We start from the raw sequence: 21,635 nt of genomic DNA, 5'->3' as shown, positions 1-21,635 counted from the left end.
TTAAAATTAAGGCTAATTTTGTTAACATTCTCTTGTTAACACAAATCCCTGCTGACACAGGAGTACTCCATTACATTTTGGTCCTGACATATTACTTCAGTGTGTCTTCCAGAGCCTTTTAATGTGTGCCTTCCAGGCCTAATTTGATGAGATGGACCCATCTGCCTTGAGGTTAGGTGATGATGAAATGATTCTGCCATTTGGCTGGTCTGACTCGTAGTCTCACAGTCACACACGCATGCACATGCGCACATACACCTGTCCTTTCTGGTTCATCTACTATAATTGTTAACAAATTTCATTTACTCAGACCAGGCTCCGTCTCTATTTTCCCTTCTTTTGTCCCTGAGCTGGCATGGTGGAACACTCTAAATTACCCCTAGGTATGAGTGGAAGCGTGATTGGTTGTCCGTCTTCTAGTGCCCTACGATTGGCTAGCCACCAATTCAGGGTGTCTCCCACCTGGTGCTCATAGTTGTCTGGGATAGGCTCCAGCACCCCCCATGAGCATTGTGAGGATAAGCGGTATGTAAAATGAATGGATGAATGAATGTCTTTGTTTTACGTCTGACCATGAAAAGCCAATTTGAATTTAATGTAAAATTTGAAATGTCCTTGACCTCGTACTCACAACCCCAAATGCTCGTTCTGGAGGTAAAAGGTAGAAATAACGAAACAGAGATTCTTAGGGTGCATTAAACAGACAGTAAAGCTTTAACGAAAGAAGCACACCGGATTCAACATCTGACTCCCGTATGCGTCTCATTTCCAGCAGGCAAAAAGTGGGCGTTAAATTGAATATTAGTGGGCATGATTCAGTTTAGAAGGAACTTCCAAATATGGATTTGCTTTCCACTGCTACGAAGTCATTGCCAATTAAACTGTCTTATCACCTGGAGACTAATGGTGGAATACTCCTCATGGGCACAGGGACCAAGGTCAGGGCAGGAATGTCCTATTTGCATCTTAGCCTCAAGCCTGAGACAACAAGACCTAACAAGAAAGAATTATGGGCACAAGATACCAGGTTGAATTTGCAGAAAAAAAGGAGCACTGGGTTGAGTAGTAACAAGAATGATTCGGCATTAAAATAGAAGTGTGAAAAACGATTTGAATAATAATACAAACAATATACATGATCAATGTGAGAGAAGGCAAACATAGGGTTTTATACTATACTATAAATTTGAGTACATAATAGTAAATTCCTGTGCTAAAAAAGGAGCGATTTTTGAAAATTATAATTTCATATGGAAATGTACATTGTCTTCCCAATGTCTGAGAATTTGAGTATTTTGTGCTTAACATACGCTATTATTGGCATGCTGTCCCCTTTGGACTCTCTAGTGACCAAAGTCTTAAAATTGTCTCATTTTCTGAACCACTTCATCCTCACTAGGGTCACGTAGGGTACTGGACCCTATCCCAGCTGACTTCGGGCCGAGGCGGGGGACACCCTGAATTGGTGCCCAGCCAATCACAGGGCACAAGGAGACAAACAACTATTCACTCTCACACTCATACTTAGAGGCAGAGTGTCCAATCAGCCTACTATGCATATCCAGAGTACCCAGAGGAAACCCATGCAGGCCTGGGGAGAACATCCAAACTCCACACAGAAAGATCCGAACCTGGATTTGAACCCAGGTCCCCCCACTGTGAAGCCGACGCGCTAACCCTTCGCTCCACCGGGCCACCCATGTCTTACAATAATGTCAATGCTAAACTGTGAGTGTGTCAATCATTAGTTTTTTGGGTTAGTTAAAATATATTGGTTTTTGTTGGACAGTTGGACAGGGAGTGGAAGAGAGAATGTGAGCGTCGGACGAATAAATGAAGCTGCTGACAATTCAAATACACACTTTAGAGTTACTAAGTAGAGTATACAATATATGTTGTAGACTATTCAACAAAGACACTGGGATACTAGGGAACCTTTGCGTCTCTCACAATACAATACGATTTGAGATACAATGATAACGATTATCTTACGATACGGTTACCACAATTATCGCTTTGTAATTCAGGGAATCAATATACAGTTGTACCTCTACTTAAGAAATCAATTAGTTCCAGAACTTGTTTCGTAACTTGGATTTTATACTATTATATGTTAATTTATATGTACATTTTCTAATTCATTCCACGGTCCTCAAAAAAACTAACAACTAAAACTGCATTCTGCTATTCATTGCAGCTTCACATATGTTAGTTGATCGACATGGTAACACATTGGCATACAAAAGCAAGCCAAGCCACATGGAATAACGTTGCATTTTGAGTTGGAATCAGAAAAGAAAAAAAAACTAGTCATTTTCAGAAAGATTTTTGGTCTCAAATTGAATGAATTATTTCACGAAAGAATGGAGCAATGGTATTTGGCAAGCTTATCCCTTTGTCCCAAGCTATCAAGAGACTCATCGAATGGAAAAATACAGGCAGCCCTGAGGTACATTTTCGACAAAGCGGAGCCAAAGTGTAAAACAAGGGTTTTCGTGTAGTATTCAAAGAATATAGCTGTTCCATGTAGCTTTGTTTTTCTATTTATTAATCCATTTTCTAAATCATTTAAAATTCATCGGGTCTGTGGGTGTGGTGAAGACTATCTCAGCGGACGTCTGGGTTTTAAGTTCACCCGGCGCACATTTGCATGGTGCTAAATGTAGGCTATGGCTGGCAGCTCTAGAGTGTAACGTCTATGACACAGTGACTTAGTGAAGCAGACAGTTGTATCCCTGAGCCTTATATCACACACATGCACTGACAGAAGCATGAGCAGCAATATAGGTTAAGTACCTGGCTAGGGGGCACAACATCTGGGTTTCCACCTGGCCTCGTACGAAGCACCCCCATCTTTCCGCTCAAATTATCACTCTATATTCAACCATTTAAAAATCACGGTCAACATTTTTTTTCTTAAGCAGTAAAACCCACGTAATATCTGACCAAAAAATATTGCTTGTTTCAATTTTATGATGGAGCGGCCCAGTGGGGCGAGTAGTTAGCGCGTCAGCCTCACAGCTCTAAGGTCATGGGTTCAAATCCAGGTCATGTCTACGTATGTGGAGTTTGCATGTTCACCCCGGGCCTGCATGGGTTTCCTCCCACATTCCAAAAACATGCATGGTAGGCTGATTGCACACTCTAAATTGCCCCTAAGTATGGGTGTGAGTGTGCATGGTTGCCCTGCGATCGGCTGGCCGCTCGCCTCGGACAGCTGGGATTGGCTCCAGCACCACCCACGACCCTAATGAGAGTAAAGAGGTTCAGAGAATGAGATGAGATTGGGTTAGGGTTGGGGTTTAATATCTAAGTACATTTGACAGCCCTAACCCTAACGGAGACCAAAAGACTGGTGACCAACGGGGACCAAAAGACTGGTGACCAACGGGGACCAAAAGAGCGGCAACCAAAAGACCAGCGACCAAACGTCTGAGCACCCCAAAATAAGACGATATCTCTCAGTCCAAAACAATGCAACTTTAAAAACTATTATTGCCTCAACCAGAATTGCCAAAAGTGCACCTGTAGAAATCCTGGTTTTAATTTCAGATGACAAATTATTATATTTTTAAATGCCAGGTTTGCTTGTAGAATAGCAGGTCATAAATTTAAGATATTTACTATTCAGTAGATCATGTGTATATGGAACCTAAGATGCATCATTGCCAGTTCTTGGTCTCTCTCTTCCTGATTAAAAATGGTTGTGCTTCAGTCTCCAAATTTAACTTGTACAGTAAACTATCACATTCTTCATGACTTACTCGTCTAACTTTAAGTTTAAATTTTGAATTCCATGATAAATACATTTTCTATTGTGGCATTCGTCCTCTGCTGGTTCCTGCACAATTAATATACTAATAGTTTTGATGTATATTATTTTTTAACAGAACCTTCATTCTTTCAATTTCTAAATGAGAGAACTTGCAATACAGCACGATGTTGAAATACTTTATATGGTCATTTTTATCAAACAAATAAAAGTCTTAGTATACTTTTAGCCCGCGACAACGCCAGACAGCTCGCCGAACAGACACATCGAGACTATCAGTATATTAATTGTAATTTCTTGTAAACTGTGTGTTGATGTGACATGCTAGTCTTTAATTTATTATTTTATTAAAGAAGTAAAAGTCTTATTATACCTTTAGCACACTACGACACCAGATAGCTCGCCGAACAGACACATCAAGACTATTAGTATAATAACTGTAATTTCTTGTAAACTAGTATAAAATGTGGGATGGGCACAGGCGAGGCGAGTTTGTCTGTACACACACGAGAACAGGACTCATGAACACATAAATTGAAAACCATTTACACACACAATAATACACAACTTATTGATAATTTTGATATTAGATATCTAGATATTAATGCTCTGACATTGTCAATACAATGACAAACTCTCTCTCATGATTATAATTTTGAGAGCGAGAGATTACCTGGTTGATCGCTTTCAACAGTAAACTCTCCCTCTCTCTCTCTGCGTCGCGATTATAATTTTGAGAGCGAGTAAATCCGGCGATTAATTACCCATTCGACGAAATGTCCGGCGATAAATTGCTCATTCGACGAAATGTGCGGCGATAAATCCGGCGACGAATTGTCCGTAGACGAACCGTCCGGTCACGGTTATAGCCATTATGGTAATATTATTTTTCAACAGATTATTTCATATGATCCATCAAAGTCATAAAAAATTGAGGGAATTCATTACGCAATGTAATTGTGTAACTGTGGTTCAGCCCAATGCCAATTCGAAAGAGCACTTGATCCCAAAACTTGGCCAAACCCTGAATGATAGCACCATATTATGATGCAATCGAACCAAGTGAAGACAATTACGATATTAGCCTCTCTTGTTTTAGCTGTATTCTTTTCAAATGAAAAACAAAACTTTAATTCAGACATTCCTATAGAACAGATGTTTTTTTTTTTGTTCTCTAATTTCCCCCCTCGTGGCAACAATGGAAAGGGTTAGAAGACACATGAGACCTTCTTGACAGAATATTTGGTGTGAAACATTGAAAGAGTAGACTGGCCATTAGATTCTGTCTTACTGGCTTGCTCTCCCATTTTTTTCTGTTTTTGTGGGTACATTAACTTCAATTCCACAGTGCTTCAGAACAAAGAAAAGACTGTATTAGTGTGTTTGTGTGTGCGTGTACATGTGTGGGTGGATGACTCCATGTATTTATCTGTATGTGTAACCTTTTTACTACTGTACTTTTCAAACACTGGAAATCCTTTAGCTACATACAAACATATACCCATTTAACAAGGACTTTCAAAATCATAATCCACATCATGTTCATAGATTTTCCATTGTGGCCATGGAAGTAGCACACACATTTCAAGCAGATGTTCACTCAAATCAGAGGCAATTCCTTACAGAATTCTGACCAAACATAAAAATATTCCAGGCATTAAAAAGTCAATTGTATATAGTTTATATGCATGTGCCACAAAAAGATAATTGTCAGCTACCTTTTCACAAGACGGATTGAAACCTGCCAAACCATTACCAGTATCATATCACAATGAATAGCAGTCAGGGGTGGCCAACTCCGGTCCTCAAGAGCTGCTAACCGGTCTGTTTTCCATATCTCCCTCCACCAACACACCTGAATCAAATAATCGAGATTGGTATCAAACTTCTGGGCAGCTTGCTGATGGGTTAATTCAGGTGTGGTAGAGGAGGGAGAAATGAAAAAGAGACCGGATAGCGGCTCACGGGGACCGGAGTTGGCCACCGCTCGAATAGCTGCTGAATACAGAATGAGCACAAACCAATACCAATACGCCCCCAACACTTTGTGACAGAAAACTATTATCTTCTAGATAATTCTGATTTTGTTTCCTTGTATGCATGTGTTTGCATATACATTAATTGAGAGAGTAAATAAAACGACAGATGACAGTTTCCTTCATTTTAACGGCCCCAAAATAAAATTCCACAAATTAATTTCAAGAAAACCGAGAAACACGAAAATATGATGTATTAGTTATTGTAAGATTCCAGTAAAACGTTTCGAGTGACCTTTGGTTAAATATAAAAATCAAAAGAATGTAAAACAGTAGAAATAAAATATATCACAAATTAATTTTGTTTTTACACTCCTCGGGAAAGTAGACGCACTAAACATGTAGCCATGCACAAATACATATAAATAAATGTATAATTACCTTTCTTAATGCAACTCTTCGATCCGGGTTGGCATGCACTGTGATATCTCCATCCGCGACAATGTCTTTAAAGAAGAATAAAATGAAAATGATGAATAAAATGAAATAAATCTTGCGCAGCTAACTATGAAATAGTCAATCATTGAGCACAGATTACACAACAAGGTTTCTCAATGTCTCTCTGTTTCTCAAGCTCTATCAAATCTCAATGCTTCTCTGGTAGTGTGTGATCGCTACTCCCTTTCTCAGACCGTTCTCCATCTGTCACCGCCCATTCACATTTACCCCTCCCACCTAATGAATTATTTATAGTGCTGAGACATGCAATGGAGTCAACATATTCAGACACACAGTACATAGTATACAGACAATATATAAGATTAACAAATGGTACACTTACAAAAATACAGTCTACAGTACACAATCTATAGCAAGCCTGCTCATCAAAAACTAGCTCTAGAATATTTTAAGACCCCTGCATTTAGGGCTTGTTCTTATGCTTTCACAATTAGAGCTTCTGCGCTGTCTAAGAGTCCAGTGTGCTCCATCCACTAGTACAGGGGTAGGGAACCTGTGGCTCGGGAGCCATATGTGGCTCTATTGATAGGTGCATATGGCTCTCCACTAAACTGTGAGGTAAAATATGGAAACTGCAAATGCAACAGCGTTACGTGATCATTGTGGCGCCAACACTACATCTAGAGTGGCTTTAATCATTTTTTTACATTAGATTCTTCTGAATGCATACTCTCATTGATTATCATTGATTAGCAACAGCAGGACATTGTTGTTAAAAGATCTCAGAGAACATTTGTACTTTAAAAGTGGTGACATTACTTCAAATAGCACACATTTTGCTGTATTTTTACTTTTAAATTTTGAGTATGGATCTCAAGGAATAACATTTGAAAATATGAATTGTTTATGGCTCTCTCTTTCAAAAAGGTTCCCGACCGCTGCACTAGTAGGATTTCTTAATGACAGTCACTTCTTCAACTTATATATTGATGTCTGAATTTCCTGTCAATTTAGAGTGGCCCCAGTTTAGCTGACCACCAGGCTGCCTAGTACTGAATTAAACATATAAAAACAGAATAAAATTACTTAATTGAATGTATTCTATAACATTGCACCGCAGTTGTTTTTGGCTGATTAGCACGTTTGCCTTTCAGTTCAAAGATCAGGAATCCTAACTTCTCTGTGTGGAGTTAGCATGTTTTCGACGGGACTGTGTGGGTTTTTTCCAGGTACTCCAGTTTCCTTTCCACATCTCAAAAACATGAAGAAATTCATTCCATCGTTTTAGTGGAAAATAGTTAAAAGAGCTAAGCGGTTCCCGGGCCAGTCTCCCAAGCGTGTCCGATGTCGGCCTCATGGCCTCCTCCCGGTGGGACCTGCATGGAACACCTACCGAGGGAGGCGTCCAGGGGGCATCCTGATCAGATGCCCGAGCCAGCTCATCTGGCTCCTCTCAATCCCCTCCCACATGACTGAACTTCTCCCCTTATCTCTGGGGAAGAGTCCGGACATCCTGCAGAGGAAATTGATTTCAGCCGCTTGTATCTGGGATCTCATTCTTTCGGTCACAACCCACCACTCATGATAGGGTGGGAACGTAGATCAACCAGTAAATAGAGAATCTCGCCTATTGGCTCGGCTCCTTCTACATCACGACGGGCCGATGCAGAGTCCATATAACAGCAGACGGCGCACCGATCCGCCTGTGCAGCTCACGCTCCATTCTTCCCTCAATCTTGTTTAACAAGACCCCAAGATATTTAAGCTTGTCCACTTGGGGAAGGACCTGATCCCTGACCCGGAGAGGGCATGTCACCTTTTTCCGACTGAGGACCGTGGAAGTGCTGATTCTCATCCCGACCGCTTGGCACCTGGTTGCGAACCGTTCCAGCGAGATTTGGAGATCACGGCCTGATGAAGTCAACAGAACCACGTCATCTGCAAAAAGCAGGGATGCAATACTGAGGCCACCAAAACGGACCCCCTCAATGCCACGGTTGCGCCTAGATATTCTGTCCATAAAAGTTAGAAGCAGATTCGGTGACATAAGGATGCACTGGCAATGGCCTATACCCGACATTTTATCCAAGGGGGTTCGATCAGGCCGCAGGATAATTTGAAAGTGAAGAAAATGCATAAAAGACATGGATTTCATTTTTAAATTAAATCCAACAGCTTACAAGGACAGCTGAGAGCAAGTACGTTCAAGGAATTACTGGCAAGTCTGAGGAAACAGCAGTCAATTTTCACCCCGAGCCGAGAAGACAGTGAAGTTGCGGTAAAAGCCAGCTAGCCAATTGCTAGTGAAATAGCATTAGCATCAGAGTCACAGGGTGGCCCGGTGGCGCGAGTGGTTAGTGCGTGGGCCTCACAGTTCAGGGGTCATGGGTTCTAATCCAGGTCAGCTCCACCTGTGTAGAGGTTGCATGTTCTCCCCGGGTCTGTGTGTGTTTCCTCCGGGTACTCCGGTTTCCTCCCACATTCCAAAAACATGCATGATAGGCCGATTGGCCACTCTAAATTGCCTTTGGGTATGAGTGTAAGCGTGAATGGTTGTCTGTCATCTCGTAGCCTGTGATTGGCCGGCCACCGATTCAGGGTGTCTCCTGCCTCTGGCCTGAAGTTAGCTGGGATAGGCTCCAGCGACCCCGCGACCTAGAAAGTTCCGATATCTTGTCCTGCCTGATATGGATGCACTTGTACAGGCCAAAAGATGCTGAGTTCCAGGAACAAAAAAAGTCCACTCGACTAACGACTTTAAAATGCAGCCTTGGATTTTATATTTTGCAGATACTGTTTGCATGAAAATAATACAGCTGTGTGAAAATGAATACTTACTGTGGTGATTTAAAAAAAATGTGCAATGTAAATTTGGTCTTTCTTTATAAGTTTCATTTAATCGTAAAATTCCTTTCCATAATTTTCAACACCAGTTACTTGTTATAGTTTGGGAAATTTTGTGAAATGCGTTGTAAAAATGTTGTTCAATAAATTTTAGGGTCAATTTCAAAATGTTATTGTGCTTCTTTACACAAAACAAAGGAAAGACGTGATATTTTGGTTATTTATAGCTAAGTATGCTATAATTTTAACGGTCTGGCCAACGACATCTACCTAGAGGTCGTATGTGGCCCGTGATGTGAAATGTGTTTGACACCCCTGGCCTACACCAATAGTATAACTGACTATTGGCATACCCCCTCGGGGTCAACAATGAAATGTTTATTTGCTGCATAAAAATGTATTACTTTATTTATGAGAGCGTTATTTCCCTTTGCAGCACTGGTTCTATATCCATGCCTTCCTATCACACATGAACACAAAAACCAAACACTCAAACACACGGCAGCCAAGCATGAACTCATTCACACACAAAATGCATAGGTCACCGAGAAGACAGGGCTGATCATGCATGAAGGCAAGGCAAGCATGCATACTCAAAAATTGGATCTCGTTCTCACACAAATACACATACGTGGGAACATCGAGCTGCAAACGTATGTAGTACAGGCGAGAATGCTCTCCCTCAGCTGGAGGCTATTTGAGATTTCTCATGGATGCGACATGGCTGGAAGCAAGGTCAGTCACGGTAAATTAGTGTGAACCCATATTCGTGTGCGCATGTGTGTTGGGAGGCACTGGATAGCCAAAAAAAACCCAAAAATAAATCAATAACATTTTCAATTAAGAGCAGGACAGAAAGGATAACTGGCCTTTTGAGTATTTCCCGGTATAATTTTGAACTGACTCAAACTTTATTAATAAAAAGAAATAGTATTTTACTTGGCAGCCCGGTGGTGCGAGTGGTTGGCGCTTTGTCCTCGCAACTCTGATTGAAACCAGCTCTTAAAATTGTATTCACGAGAGAGTTTAATATCTAAATCTCTACTGTTTTCAACAGTACTTAGATATTAAACAGTATACTTAGATATTAAACAGTATACTTAGATATTAAACAGTATACTTAGATATTAAACAGTCCTTAGATATTAAACTCTCTCTCTCTCTTAGATATTACCCTAATAAATTCTGCAGTTAATGTAATATGCCTCAACGTAAGAAAAATCCAAGTTATGAAACCACATTTTCCGGTTCACACCACGTAGAAATAAGTAATATAACCTCTTTAGTATTGTATTTTACAACCAATCTCTCCCAATATGACTTCAATTTACTAACATTACAACAAAAGCAGTTTTGTATTCATACAGGCCGTGTCACCAAAACCTGAACCTTGTTAAACCCAAAATCTTGTGGTTCACGTAACTTAAATACTTAAATAAGCAATAACATGACTTTACTCTCATATCACATTTTTCTTCTTTAAATTACAATTTTAATCTTATATAATTACAACTTTTCTATCAGTACTTTACAATGTATGACTTCTTGGCAGATACTTTCCCACAGCACACCAGACTATCTCTCATGACACGGCACAGTGGTTGGGAACGACTGAAATAATAATAATAATAAAAATAATAATAATACAAATAATAATAATAGTAATAATAATAAATGTAATAATAATAAATGTAATAATAATAGTAATAATATTAGTAATAAAAATAATAGTAATAATAATAGTAGCCATAATAATAATAGTCATAATAATAATAGTAGTAGTAGAAATATTAAGAGTCGTAATAGTAGAAATAGTAATAGTTGTAATAGTAGAAATAGTAATAGTCGGAATAGTAGAAATAGTTATAGTTGTAATAGTAATAGTCGTAACAGTAATAGTCGTAATAGTAATAGTCGTAATAGTAATAGTCGTAATAGTAATAGTCGTAATAGTAATAGTCGTAATAGTAATAGTCGTAATAGTAATAGTCGTAATAGTAATAGTCGTAATAGTAATAGTTGTAATAGTAATAGTCGTAATAGTAATAGTCGTAATAGTAATAGTCGTAATAGTAATAGTCGTAATAGTAATAGTCGTAATAGTAATAGTCGTAATAGTAATAGTCGTAATAGTTGTAAAAGTCGTAATAGTTGTAATAGTAATAGTCGTAATAGTAATAGTCGTAATAGTTGTAATAGTAATAGTCGTAATAGTAATAGTCGTAATAGTTGTAATAGTAATAGTCGTAATAGTAATAGTCGTAATAGTAATAGTCGTAATAGTAATAGTCGTAATAGTAATAGTCGTAATAGTTGTAATAGTAATAGTTGTAATAGTAATAGTCGTAATAGTAATGGTAACAGTAATAGTAACAGCAATAGTAATAGTAACAGTAATAATAAACAGTAATAGTAACAGTAATAATAAACAGTAATAGTAACAGTAATAGTAACAGTAATAGTAACAGAATAATAATAGTAATATTAACAGTAATATTAACAGTAATAGTAACAGTAACAGTAATAGTAATAGTAACAGTAATAGTAACATTAATAGTAACAGTAATAGTAACAGTAATAGTAACAGTAATAGTAACAGTAATAGTAACAGTAATAGTAACAGTAATAGTAACAGTAATAGTAACAGTAATAGTAACAGTAATAGTAACAGTAATAGTAACAGTAATAGTAACAGAATAATAATAGTAATATTAACAGTAATATTAACAGTAATAGTAACAGTAACAGTAATAGTAATAGTAACAGTAATAGTAACATTAATAGTAACAGTAATAGTAACAGTAATAGTAACAGTAATAGTAACAGTAATAGTAACAGTAATAGTAACAGTAATAGTAACAGTAATAGTAACAGTAATAGTAACAGTAATAGTAACAGTAATAGTAACAGTAATAGTAACAGTAATAGTAACAGTAATAGTAACAGTAATAGTAACAGTAATAGTAACAGTAATAGTAACAGTAATAGTAACAGTAATAGTAACAGTAATAGTAACAGTAATAGTAACAGTAATAGTAACAGTAATAGTAACAGTAATAGTTACAGAATAGTAACAGCAATAGTAACAGCAATAGTAACCGTAATAGTAACAGTAATAGAAACAGTAATAGTAAGAGTAATAGTAATGTTAATGGTAATGGTGACGGTGACCATGGCGATGACGATGATGATAATAATAATAGAACATCGGCTTTGTCGATCATTGACTCGACAAAAGCCCAATTGTCATCATACCCAGCTGTGTATCATGAAATTGGTAGTGCTTCTCCATAAGGTGCGTTTTACCGGCATAGACCCAAATAAGTGATCATTTCAGACTCATTGGCATTCTAATAAATAAAAAATAATAAACAATTTAAAAATAAGAATCATGATAAAATTTAGATTTTGTTTTTGAAAAATCATCATAGGATACTTTTCCACATTGAGCCTTGTGTTTCATGGCACTTGGCTCCATCTCCAATTCCACATCTACTGGTCAGCCCACACGACTTAATAATTTGGTCCTGAAAGTGTTCATAAAGCAGTAGAGAGGAGGAGTTACATGTGTCTGCAGATTTAGACAAAACCTATGACAGTGCACCTAGAGAGGAACTCTGGTAATGCATGAGGAAGTCTGGAGTATTTACATGAGGTCAAATGTTAGGATACTCATTGTTTTACCCACATAAAGTATTTGTATTCCTCTTTTAAGTGCAGATTGTGAGTTAACTACTAAATTAGATAAGCTGTTGTTGTTTTTCACCAGGCAGGCATGTATAACATGTTACTTGTCAATGCCATTGTAGAAACAGGGGAACATGAACATGATCACAGAAAGAAAAAGAGTGCGGCCATGTGATGGAGCATCTGCTCTGGAGAGCCAGTTTCACAATAAACAAGAGTCACACCGGTAATTGAGATACTGTTGCTGTGGCCTTCTTGATAGTGGATATTTAGCCATGCACAAAACCAGGCTCTCTGACACATAAATATAGACTTAATGTGGGAAAGTTAAATTGACAAAATTACATGACAAAAATCATTACTAACAGATGGAAATATTCTCTGATATAACATTGTGTTGAGTTTATTATCATTATATGTATCATTTATCAGTATTATCCTATATTTGCTACCATATATGAATGTTTTAATAAGGCTGAAGTACGCATAAGGTATCCTTTTGCTTGATATGAACTACGAGGACTCTGGAATCTTGGATCGAGGAGAAGCGATTCCGGCAAATTATGTGATATCAACAATGGTTTCCGTGAAAAAGAGTGACACTGTTAAACTAACACTAATGAAAACCAGATGCTCTGATTTGGAGTCTTTGCATTACACACACATTATTACTCTGTATGGAGAAACATATTCTTGCACAATAAAATCTGGGAACTCAGCGGGAGCATTTGGAAAAAAGAATCAACAGAACAATGTTGTCTTTTCCCCTCAACCAAATGAGAGTTTGCGTCCTCTTTCTATGCATTACAAAACGTCAAATTGGCAAACTTGGCACATTCAATGAAATCATATTTTAACTTACAGCTGAGCAATAAGGCTGAATATCATTGATGATGATCAGGGTCAACTGGTCCAGAATTTGGGTTACTGAACAGGAATTGACCTGCTAACACCATACTCTCATGAGCCTTCATTCACGGTACCCGGACATTTCGTCGACGGACACGTGGTCGACGGACATGTGGTCGACGTTGCGTCGTACGGAGGTTCGGTCGCTGGACAGTTCATCAATGGACAATTCGTCGCCGGATTCGCTTGCTCTCAAAATTATAATCATGAAGGAGAGAGAGTTTACTGTTGAAAGCGATCAACCAGGTAATCTCTCGCTTTCAAAATTATAATAATGAGAGAAATCGAGTTTGGCATTGCATTGACAATGTCAGAGCATTAATATCTAAATATCTAAAGTTGATTGTGAGGTGCAGATGAACCTTCATTTTCTCAATCCTGATTATTCAGAGCCAGTCTTCCCAGTTTGAATTGGGTGTCTATCACTGTCATTGACATATTAACATGACAATAATAGTATAAAATGTGGGATGGGCACGGGTGTGACAGGGTGAAGTGGTTGATGTTATACATGAGTGCAGGTGTTAAGTTAAAAAGGGACTCATGCCGCTTAGCATGCGTTAAACACACGGCGATGACGTAATGGGCACGCGCAAGTCACGCAGTGATTAACCAATGGTCATAGACCTTGGTATAGAATAATAACGGGCTATTCAGACATTTCTCTAAGTTGGTTTGAAATACAACAAAGGACCTGTCTGATTATTTCACCCGTCTTTTAAAGGTATGTTGCTTTGTTTTGAATAACGATTGAGTGTGAGATGTGCAAGAGGTAATAGTAGCATGTGAGAAAGAACGTAATGCTTAGTGATGCTTGTTTACTTTTTTATGTGTGCGCGTAAATGTGCGAGTCTCGGGTATTGTTTACAGCAAGCTACCTTCGGCCGCTGGTTATTTACTTTTTCATGTGTGCGAGTCTCGGGTATTGTTTAAAGCGAGCTACCTTCGACCGCTGGTTGTTTACTTTTTTTATGTGTGTGCGTGAATGTGCGAGTCTCGGGTGCATTGGTTACAGCAGGCTACTTTCGGCCGCCGTTATAAGGATAGCATAATAAGTATGCAGTATATGACGGCCGGAACAAAAGGTAACAAGTTACAATACTCATAAGTTATAATCGTTTATGCAGCAAGTACATTGCTTTGGATTATAACGGGTTGTTAATATGTTACTATGTATATATTTGAGTGTTATTGTATATTATGTTTTGTGTGAATTGCTTTGATATAACTAAAGTTGGTTTGAAATACAACAAAGGACCTGTCAGATTATTTCACCCGTCTTTTAAAGGCGAAATACTACCACCCCGTGGAAAATCACGGGTACAACATTTTTGGAGGCACCGCTGGGATTGCTGCTTAGATGACCAGTATTCACAACCTGACTACTGAATGCTGAGCCAGCAGAACCAACCACATCCAGGAACAAGACAGTGAGGAGAGGCGTTGTGGTGAAAAGGGACGTGAAGTTGGCAGAGTACTCGTCATCTGAGGCCAGTAGAGATCATCAGAGAGACGGTAAAAACGTGCCAGTTCAGTGCTTACACTTTTGCATCATAAACCAAACTCCTACTGTGTTGAGAAAATGGAAATGGAACGAGAGCAGTTACGCCTGGAAGTAGAAGAAATGTTTTACAAGCTAACAGTTAATGACCTGTTAGAAATATGTGATTTCCTTAACATAGGGAAAACGAAACGCATATCAGAATTCAAATTGTTGTGTCACATCGCTAACCACCTGGAAAGGAACGAACTCAAAGACGAGGACAAAGGTATGTCTGAGTTGTTAAAATTAAAAGAGGGGATAAGGATGTTGTATGAAGACTGGGGTGGCAGAGACTTTTTGGGGCAAAGCAGGCAATAAATAGTGAACACTTGGCCTCTCTTGAGCGCGAAAAAATTCTCAAGAGGGACCTTGAAGCCATGAAACAAGAACAAGCTAGGCATAATGAAGAGAGCGATAAGCAAAAAAGAGATTTGTTGGAGCAGCTCTCTGCGAGAAATGAAGCTATAGAAATTTACAAAGCTGAGAGAGAAAATCAGCGGTACGAAATTATAGAATTGAAGAACCAGCTTGACAAAACAGTTGGCTGTTTAGCAAAGGCAGCAACAGATGTGGAGGCAAAAGAATTGAAACTTTTATCTTATGAAGAGGAAATAGCCCAACAGAAAAAACTCTTGGCGCTAGAAAACTTGCATACTGATGAAATCGTTCAATCTAAAGATCACATCATCAAAAGACTGGAAGAGGACATATCGCAACAGAGAGAAGCCTTTCAGAAAGAGATTGACCATCTTGAACTTCAGTTTGAACAAGCCGAGCAGCAGAAAACTGATGAGATTAGAATTCTACAAGAAGAGCAAAAGGCTCTGGAGAAACAGGTAGACATGCTTGTTGCGGAGAAGGAGAAACTTTTTCAGACCAAGCAAGCAACAGAAAGAGAGAATATGGCATCTCTCCAGAGGGAGGAAGTACTGAAAGAGGAGCTTGAATTACTGAAGCTGGAAAAAGTTACATTCTTGAAAGAAAGGGAACAAGAACAGGCGAATGAGAGGTTAAAGATAGAATCAACAAGAGCTTTGACCCAATATGGTAGAGATACTGACAAGTCTCCCCTTGAATGTCAAAAATCTAGTGAATCAATTCCTACTCAACAGACCAAGACGAGTAGATTCCCAGAGGTCAAAACAAAACCAGACATTCGGACATCAAGAAGCGTACAAGCTAAACCTCTGAACGCAAAAGAAATGAGCTCCTCTTCAAATCTTGAATCCGCTGGCAACAGGACAAATGAAACTGAACCAGAACCGACGGAGATACAGAAATCGAATTGGAAGGAGCCTTTGAATAAACTTGTGCATGTTTACAACTGTACCCGTTGTGATGTGACAGGTTATTCACCATTTTATCTACTGTTCGGGAGGTCGCCGAGGCTTCCAGTGGACATGCTCTTTGGACTGTGCAACAGGTCCGATGCAGATGGACAGCAGGACTATGTGGAGAAATTGAGACGAGGGATGGAGGAGGCGTACACCATTGCCACCGAGAACGCACGGAAAGCAGCAGAAAAAGATAAAAAGCACTATGACGCTAAAGTGAAGAGTTCTGTGCTACAACCAGGAGAACACGTCCTGATGAAAAACATGACACCAAGAGGAGGACCTGGGAAACTCCGTGACTTCTGGGAAGATACAGTTCACACAGTGGTGAAGCAAATGGGATCTGACCAACCAATTTATGAAGTTAGGCCAGAAAGAGGTAAAGATCGTTCCAGAGTTCTGCACAGAAATCTACTAATGTCTTGTGACCATTTGCCCGTTGAGATAACACCAGAAGAAGGGAAAATCGGCACGAGGACGCCGAGAAAGAAACAGCAGCCGGCATCTCATCAGGAGTCAGACAAAGAAAGCGATGACGAAGATGACTTCCACTATGAGCTACGCCAGCTAAATGAGAGAGGTACCCAAGAGATGGAGCCGGAGCACAGGCCACTGCCAGTGGACCAGACACACGAAGTGAGGGGCCCTGCTTCCGGACCAGTACAAGTAGAAGAGGACCATCAGCTGGAGGACCTGCCTGGTGAGGGAGCAAACCCTCCTCTTGAAAGTCCTAGTGATGAGCAGTTATCAGAGACTTCCCCGCCAACCGTCGTGACGGAACCTGAGGCGCTGACTGATGAACGGCCGAGAAGGGAGAGACACCCACCACGACGTACGACCTATGACCATCTTGGAATCCCCTCCTGTTATAGTACACAGTCACCGCAGGAGCGGCTAACTGTTTACCCTGCACCAGGAGTGGCCCCTTGGTTAGTACACCTGCATCCATATTACCTGCAGCCACCTTTTTTGTTTGGACTCCAACAAGCTTGAACCTACAAGGACGACCTGCATGATGCGGTCATGGACTGCCATGGACTGTTATGGACTGTTATGGACTGTGATTACTGTACCATCCAGTAAAACGTGGACCGTACGAGTTGTGGATTATATTTGAACTGTGGCCCGTGCCGCCTGGACTTTAATGAGCATCGGCTCACCAAAGTGGAAATGTTTGGCAGCATATTAATGTCGGGACGACATTTGTTTTTGTGGGGGAGAGTGTGACAGGGTGAAGTAGTTGATGTTATACATGAGTGCAGGTGTTAAGTTAAAAAGGGACTCATGCCGCTTAGCATGCGTTAAACACACGGCGATGACGTAATGGGCACGCGCAAGTCACACAGTGATTAACCAATGGTCATAGACCTTGGTATAGTATAATAACGGGCTATTCAGACATTTCTCTAAGTTGGTTTGAAATACAACAAAGGACCTGTCTGATTATTTCACCCGTCTTTTAAAGGTATGTTGCTTTGTTTTGAATAACGATTGAGTGTGAGATGTGCAAGAGGTAATAGTAGCATGTGAGAAAGAACGTAATGCTTAGTGATGCTTGTTTACTTTTTTATGTGTGCGCGTAAATGTGCGAGTCTCGGGTATTGTTTACAGCAAGCTACCTTCGGCCGCTGGTTATTTACTTTTTCATGTGTGCGAGTCTCGGGTATTGTTTAAAGCGAGCTACCTTCGACCGCTGGTTGTTTACTTTTTTTATGTGTGTGCGTGAATGTGCGAGTCTCGGGTGCATTGGTTACAGCAGGCTACTTTCGGCCGCCGTTATAAGGATAGCATAATAAGTATACAGTATATGACGGCCGGAACAAAAGGTAACAAGTTACAATACTCATAAGTTATAATCGTTTATGCAGCAAGTACATTGCTTTGGATTATAACGGGTTGTTAATATGTTACTATGTATATATTTGAGTGTTATTGTATATTATGTTTTGTGTGAATTGCTTTGATATAACTAAAGTTGGTTTGAAATACAACAAAGGACCTGTCTGATTATTTCACCCGTCTTTTAAAGGCGAAATACTACCACCCCGTGGAAAATCACGGGTACAACACGGGCAAGGCAAGTTTGTCTATACACACGAGAACAGGACGTTTCTTTCTGTCACCCAGGAACACATAAATTGAAAAACATGTACACACGCCAATAATACGCAACTTATTGATAATTTTGATATTAGATATTTAGACATTAATGCTCTGACATTGTCAATGCAATGACAAACTCGATCTCTCTCATGATTATAATTTTGAGAGCGGGAGATTGACTGTATGATCACATTCAACAGTAAACTCTTTCTCTCTCCCATGATTATAATTTTGAGAGCGAGCAAAACCGGCGACGAATTGTCCCTCGACAAAATGTCCGGTGGTGAAATGTCTGTTCGACGAAACGTCCGGGGACGAAGTGTCCGTGGACCAAGTGTCCGAGGACGAAACGTCCGGTCACGTCATTCACTCCATCCCATTCAGAATCAAATGGATCTAGCACTAAAGTTCACCCAGACACTATTCTCTTGGAAGATTTTGATTGCAACCTTTTCGTCCATTTTCATAGTAATCTTTTTTAAACGAAAAATAGATTTTTGCCAAAATAATCAAAAATGAGATAAAAGCCTGTACTGTTTTTATCTTCATAATTTGTGACTAAAATTTGTTATAAATGTTTTTTTTTCAGTTGGTCTCAGCTCAAACAAAGGATGGCACCGGCAATCGTAACTGAACACGTTGCCATGACAAAACATTTATTCACAACATATGGTACAGAAACCTGGTAAAACCAACTACCAGCATGAACACAATTCTCAAATGGAATCTACAATTTTAAAGACTTAAAAGTCTAATTCATCATCTTAATATTTTAAAATTTTCAAAGTCTGAGTCATCATCATCAGATTCACCATATAATTGATTCCATTCTTCTTGAGTTATTTTCTCTAAGTGTGAGCACCTGCCAATAGAACGGGCTCTCGCGCCCCATCTGGCGGACAAGGACAAGTTTTACGTCTCCCATTATAACGGCTGCCGAGGGGACTTTTTTTTTTTGTCATAAAAGCGAAGCCCTCATGTATAACGCGCACCCAAACTTTGACTCAGCTTCTTGGAACATGCTGCACGTTATACTCGAACAAATACAGTAAATATTCTTTGAACAGCGGTCAGTCAAGAAGTAATTGCACACAAAAAATAATGTGACCAGCAGACTCTCGACTTTGGCCGCAAGTTCATTACCCTTTTAAGGAGATAGAATTGACTTCATTGCTATTTCAGGAAACATTTATAAGGATTCTTTTTTCCTAAATCTTTATTACATTTGATTACGGGACAAATAAATTTTCTTAAAAACTGAATGTTTTAGTATTTTGTAAGTCGATGATACAAAATTTGAGGGGTAAGATATAAAACGTTCCCCAATTATGGAATGGGCCTCATACCAATTTATCTTTGATACTACGTTTACCATCCGGAAATGAAGGAGCGACAGTTACAGCAGGATACGTGTGCATGTGTATGTATGACAAGCATCTCGCACACTTCTTTCCTTATTATAAAGTCAAACACGTGCCATGCCTTTTGTTTACACTCTAACCCCAATCACCTTCCTCAGAAAAAGCTGTCTCCACCCCAGAGGCACACGTTAACTCTAATCTCCATGTTTTGTCTCCTTCAACAGAAGGTCTGTTTTTTTTTCTCAGTTAATGATTTAGCAGGGGGCCACATGGACCAAGCGAAGGCCCAAGTAATTTATTCATTTAGCTGGTTAAACCTCTATATAACCTCTACAGTGTAGAGGCTAACACCCTTTCCCACCCCCCTTTTCCCCACCACATAACAAATACAAAAGAGACACATGCACATAGTATGCAAATGAAGGGATCACTCATCACAAAGTGATTTAGCCCCAAGGCTCATTAAAAATGAAATATTTTAGTGACGCATTTGCCTCAATCATGACTTTTAAGTAAGACAGTAGACACAAAAAAAGTTGTTTCTGATGACACAGATAAGTGAGGTAGCAGGTGGTCAGAAGTAGCCACAGGAGCCACACACATGCAACATGTCCCTGCTTATCTGACGACATCTCAGAAACAGTCACTCTCATGCACATTAAGTAAAAAATAAAAGTGTGGAAGACACGTACTTATAACACAAATTTTTGTAGACTCAAGAAAATGTAATGACATTCAAATTCACATTATATATATATATATATATATATATATATATATATATATATATATATATATATATATATATATATATATATATATATATATATATATATATATATATATATATATATATATATATATATATATATATATATATATATATATATATATATATATATATATATATATATATATATATATATATATATATATATATATATATATATATATATATATATATATATATATATATATATATATATATATATATATATATATATATATATATATATATATATATATATATATATATATATATATATATATATATATATATATATATATATATATATATATATATATATATATATATATATATATATATATATATATATATATATATATATATATATATATATATAAATTGATTTAAAATGATAGCAGTCCACATGTTGGACACAGATCCATCCAAAAATTGACATTGAAGGCCTAATAATTAAGGTAGATTCTAATTAGTTGAAAAGCTCCAAAGAGAAGATGATTTTAGATGACTTTCCTCCCGATTTTTTTGCCTTAATTTTCCAAAGGGTTCCCCTTCGTCGACCATTCATTCATCTTTCATACCGCAAATCCTCCGAAGGGTTGCGAGGCTTGCTGTAGCCTATGCCTTCTTCAGAGGAATGGCAGACTATGGGCACACAGAGAGACAGACAACCATTCACACGCCCTAATCATACCAACACCCAGCGGGAATCAATCCCAGTTTCTTAAAAAAAATCATTTTTTAAGACACAAAATTATATTCCCCATCAACAGATTTTAAAATTCCTTGTATTGAGGTCAAAGGGGCCCCACAACCACACGTGACATTTTGACAGTGCATTTCCCTTGTCTATTTGACCATGATAAAATAATGGTGTAAGT

General features: G+C 38.6%; 1 protein-coding gene across 24 annotated transcripts in view; it reads right to left on the bottom strand.

The window, feature by feature from the left end:
* Positions 1-21,635, bottom strand: part of nfasca (neurofascin homolog (chicken) a) — a 119,819-nt gene that overhangs the window by 80,521 nt on the left and 17,663 nt on the right. For 20 of the 24 annotated variants that reach the window (XR_013327606.1, XR_013327605.1, XR_013327608.1 and 17 more), the window contains exon 1: positions 6,190-6,415. The exons of 1 other annotated variant lie outside the window; for it this stretch is intronic. The gene's annotated coding sequence lies outside the window, so the exon portion shown is untranslated. Of the gene's footprint in view, positions 1-5,490; positions 5,628-6,189; positions 6,416-21,635 lie in introns of those variants that run through there. 3 more of the 24 variants (XM_077726276.1, XM_077726277.1, XM_077726275.1) reach the window with 3 other exon arrangements.

Source organism: Stigmatopora nigra, chromosome 10 (assembly GCF_051989575.1).
Source record: "Stigmatopora nigra isolate UIUO_SnigA chromosome 10, RoL_Snig_1.1, whole genome shotgun sequence".
Lineage (NCBI taxonomy): Eukaryota > Metazoa > Chordata > Actinopteri > Syngnathiformes > Syngnathidae > Stigmatopora > Stigmatopora nigra.
Note: the sequence above shows the minus strand (reverse complement) of the source record. Positions and strands in the feature narration are given on the sequence as shown.